The 5,086-nt window shown below is 36.8% G+C and overlaps 1 non-coding gene across 1 annotated transcript; it reads right to left on the bottom strand.

Moving 5' to 3' along the window:
* Nucleotides 1-241: 241 nt before the first annotated feature.
* On the bottom strand, nucleotides 242-369 carry LOC120096408 (small nucleolar RNA SNORA17). Its single transcript, XR_005492834.1, has one exon. It is a non-coding gene; the product is annotated as a small nucleolar RNA SNORA17 (small nucleolar RNA).
* Between the last annotated feature and the right edge of the window lie 4,717 nt (nucleotides 370-5,086).

Here is a 5,086-nt window from a genome sequence, read left to right as displayed (position 1 = left end):
TCATTTCTGCATCATTTCCTGGATCTTATTGGTTCCTGTTGTTTCTGAGTATCTGGAGTCTTCTCTAGGGTATTCAGAGGAATACTATGCTCCAACTGTGCTCTGAGCAGGGATCATCTTGGGTTTGATCTGCCAATCCATTTGGGCACAGCAACAGGCTGATGGTCACCTCAGACTAACTCCCTGTCTGGGCCATCTGGCACTGGATTGGTGGCTATACCAGGCTCTTCTTTTTTCAGGTAGTGTTAGGCTAGTCATTCAGATGTTCTCAAATCAGAACACTCAGTGTATATATAGCCTCACTCTTCTCTACCATGTACTGATGCACATGTCTAACAATAGCCAAACGTGCAACACCTCTATGGTATAGATCATGTTTTTGTCTTTCATTTTGTTTATGTGGTGGATTATGTTAATCAGTTTAGTTATGTTGAACCTTCTCTGCATCCATGGGATGAGGCCTACTTGATTATAGTGGATGATATTTTTAATGCATTTTTGGATTTGGTTTGCAAGTAAATTATTGAATATTTTTGTATTTGTGTTCATAAAGAAAGTTAGTCTGTAATTTTCCTTCTTTGTTGGGTGTTTATTTAGTTTGCATATCAGGGTAGGTGTGGCCTCCAAAAATAAATCAGCAAATCTGGCATTTGGTTTGACTTTAAAAAATGATTTGAAAGTCTCATAGAATTCTCACTAAAACCCTCAGGGGATGTACTTTTTTCTTCTGTCTTTCTCTTCCTTCCTTCCTTCCTTCCTTCTGTCCTTCCTTCCTTCCTTTCCTTCTTTCTTTCTTTTGAGTGAGAAAGAAGGAAAGAGAGAGAGAGGTGGGAGACATTACTGCTTCAGTTTCACTAGGGTGTTGCTGTAAAATTATGAAAAAGGCTTGGGGCACCATAGTGCCCCAAGATATCTTCATCTCAATCAGCAAAGCCCCTCACCAACTTTGCCCTACCCCATATCACACTCCCAATGGCTTCTCTCTGAGCCTAGCAACAATCTATTTACCCATCTATTTCTTAAGGCAGGTTTCCACAATGACAGAAATATGCATCCCAATTCTGTGGTGGCTAGTCTCCAGTTACCACATGCTCTCTTGAACTTAATTCGCCACATGAAAGAACACAGAACACAGTAACCTCCGATCCAATTGATAAGATTTAACTACCCACCTAGACAAATAAAGCCCTATACATACCCATCCCTTAATAACATTCATAACAACCTGTAGATGCAGAGAGGAACCTTAACATTATCATATATAATCATATTTTAATGCTTACATAAAATGGGGGATAGTTAAAGCTGAAATAATGTTTTTATCATTTCCTTACCTATTAGTCTTTATAAGGAGACATTTGAAATACCTTCTCATTATTTAATTATATAATACATTATACCTTTACTACAGCCATTTTTATGCTGTATATTTAAGAATCTATTAGTTTCTCTATAAAACTCAATAAGTTTAGTTTTTTCCTAAGGTATTTTAACAGAGAAACACCAGATCATGATAACTATATGTCATTATTAGAAAACATGAATCATAAAAATGCAATCCAATGTAAAGAACGAATATAAAAAAATCTCTAAATTTTTACAAAAAAATCTAAGAAGATAAATCCTAAAATAACTTAAAATATTTTGGAAATGCATTTTTAAATTTCTTCAAACCAGAAACGGAATCCTAACATTTGTATCTTTGCATTATAATCATTAATATTTTACATTTGAAGACTTTGTTAAAAACAAAGGCTTTTCTAGAAATTATTAAGTTGTCTAACATCACTTCTATATGAAGAATAAAATTATATATAACATCTCACTTTTCCAAGGATAAAACAAAACAATTTAAACTGTCTAAAACTTTTAGAAATTGATGTAACCTTCAATGTGTTCTCAGCCACCTGAATCATGTCTTCAATAATAAACATGTTGTAACATCCCGGAGAGGAGAATTAAACAAAATAAAAACTTCTACCATATCAGTTCAGAAATTCCACCATTTGATTAATTTCTGCTGGAATATTTTTTATCTTATAGACTAGTTGAAAATTTTCATATTGAAATATTAAATATACTATAGAATATTTGAAATCAATGATCTTCAAATTGTCTCAGAACCTCCTTTCACTTATTTACTTCCAAAATCACACAAAATCACTTTTTCTACTATATATCCATTAAATCATCTATGTTATTTGCTTATTCCTCCTAAACCGAACTTTCTTTTTTTCTTCCTTTTTCTTTCTCTCTTTCTTTCTTTCCTCCTTTCTCTCTTTCCTCCTTTCTTTCTTTCTTTCTTTCCTCCTTTCTTTCTTTCTTTCTTTTTATTGTTTATCATGTATACAGTGTTCTGACTGCATGTATGCCTGCAGGCCAGAAGAGTGCAAAAGTTGTCATTATAAATGGCTGGGAGCCACCAAATGTTTGCTGGGAATAAACCCAGAACCTCTGGAAGAGTAGACAGTCCTTATAATCTCTGCGCTATTTCTATACCCTTGACATTTTTTTTTCTTTTTCTTACTTTTATTGGATATTTTCTTTACATTTCAAATGTTATCCCCCTTCCTGGTCTGTCCTCCTGAAATGCTCTAACCCATCACCCTACGTACTGCCTCTACAAGGGTGCTGTTCCAGCCACCCACTCACTCCTTCCTACCTCCTTGCTCCAGCATTCCCCTACACTGGGGCCCCAAGCCATCACAGGATCAAGGGCCTCTCCTCCCACTGATGCCCTACAAGGCCATCTTCTGCTACATGTGGAGCTGGAGCCCTGGGACCCTCCAGGTGTATCTTTATTGGTTGTTTAGTCCCTGTGAGCTTTGGGGTGTCTAGTTGGTTGATATTGTTTTTCCTCATATGGGGTGCAAACACCCTTGGCTACCACACTGCTTTTTCTGACTCCTTTATTAGGGACATTAAGGACCCCATTCTCAGTCCAGTGGTTGGCTGGAAGGGTCCACCTCTGTATTTGTCAGGCTCTGGAAGAGATCCTTAGGACAGTTATATCAGGATCCTGTCAGAATGCAATTCTTGGCATGTCCAAAAGTGCTGTGTTTGGTGACCGCATGTAGGACGGATACCCTTCTGTGGAAGTCTCAGGGCCTTTCCAACAGTCTCTGCTCCATACTTTGTCTCTGTCTTTCCACTTGTTGAGTGTTTTGTTCCCACTTAGGGAAAGACTGAAGCATCCACATTTTGGATTTTCTTCTTCTTGAGCTTCATGTACTCTGAGAATAGTGTCTTGTATATTCTGAGCTCATGAGCCAATATCCACTTATCAGTGAGTGCATACACCATGTGTGTTCTTTTGTGATTATGTTACCTCAGTCAGGATGACATTTTCTTGTTCTATCCATTTGCATAAGTATTTCAGGATGTCATTCTTTTTAATAACTGAGTAGTATTCCATTGTGTAAATGTACCACATTTTCTGTATCCATTTCTCTGTTGAAGAACATCTTTATTTTCTTGCTTCTGGCTATTGTAAGTAAAGCTGATAAGAACATAGTGAAATATGTGTCCTTGTTATATGTTGGTACATATTTTGGGTATACCTGGAGTTTTATAGATGAGTCCTGAGGTAGTACTATGTCCAGTTTTCTGAGGAACCTCCAGATTTATTTGCAATTTACCAGCTTGCAATCCTAATAATAGTGGAGGAATGTTCCTATTTATCCACATCCTCCCCAGCACCTAATATTATCTGAGATTTTAATCTTTTCCATTATGATTGATAAGAGATGGAATCTTAGGTTTGTTTTGATTTGCATTTTCCTGATGACTAAGGATGTTGAACATTACTTTAGGTTCTTCTGGACCATTTGATATTCCTCAGCTGAGATTTCTTTGTTTAGCTCTGTATCCCATTTTTAATAGGGTTATTTGATTTTCTGAAGTCTAACTTCTTGAATTCTGTGTATACTTTGTATATACTTTGTAATTTTATGATGTCCCATTTGTCTATTGGTGATATTAGAGCAGAAGTCATTGTTTTTCTGTTGAGGAAAATATCCCCTGGACCCATGTGATCAAGACTCTTCCCCACTTTCTCTTCTACTAGTTTCAGTGTACCTAGTTTGATGTGGAGGTCCTTGATCCACATGGTCTTGAGCTGTGTATAAGGAGATAAAAATGGATCAATTTGCATTCATCTTCATGCTTACCTCCACTTGAACCAGCACCATTTGTCGAAAATGCTGTCTTTTTTTCCACTGGATGATTTTAGCTCCTTTGTCAAAGATCAAATGACCATAGATATGTAGATTCATTTCCGGGTCTTCATTTCTATTCCATTCATTTACCTGCCTCTCTCTGTACTAATATCATACATGTTTTTTCACTATTGCTCTGTAATAAAGATTGAGGTTAGGGGTGGGAGTTCCCCCAGAAGCTCTTTTGTTGTTGAGAATAGGTTTCTCTATCCTGGGATTTTTGTAATTTCAAATGAATTTGCAAATTCCTCCTTCTATTTCTAAGAAGAATTGAGTTGGAATTTTGATGAGGATTTCATTGAATCTGTAGCTTACTTTTCTGCAAGATGTTTCATTTTTCTCTGTTATTCCTGTTAATCCATGAGCATAGGAAGTCTTACCATCTTCTGAGATCTTCAATTTCTTTCTTCAGAGATGTTGTGGTAAAATTAAAAAAGGGTTTCTTTTATCCTGAGTTAGAGCTGGCATGGTAGGGTCTAATAGCATCTGTTAGATATTTTCATCTCAGTCAACAAAGTGTCTCACCCGCTGAGCTCCATCCCATATCACATGCCAATGACTACTCTCTGAGCCTGGCAACAATCTCTCTACCCATATAGTTCCCAAGGCAGATTACCACCATGCCAGACATACACATCCCAATTCCATAGTGTCCCAGTGTGTCATACAACCAAACACTCTCGTACTCAATTAAATCACCACATGAAATAACACACAATACAATAAACTCTGATACCATTAATAAAATATATTTGCCCACCTAGATATACAAAGCCCTGTACACACCTATCCCTTAAGAATAATCGTAACAACCTGTAGTGTGCAGAGAGAAATCTTAACATCCATGGCCATGGTCTCTCTGCTGCCTT

The sequence above is a fragment of the Rattus norvegicus genome, chromosome 13, assembly GCF_036323735.1.
Source record: "Rattus norvegicus strain BN/NHsdMcwi chromosome 13, GRCr8, whole genome shotgun sequence".
In the NCBI taxonomy this organism is placed as follows: domain Eukaryota; kingdom Metazoa; phylum Chordata; class Mammalia; order Rodentia; family Muridae; genus Rattus; species Rattus norvegicus.
This window is presented reverse-complemented; position numbering and strand designations above follow the sequence as displayed.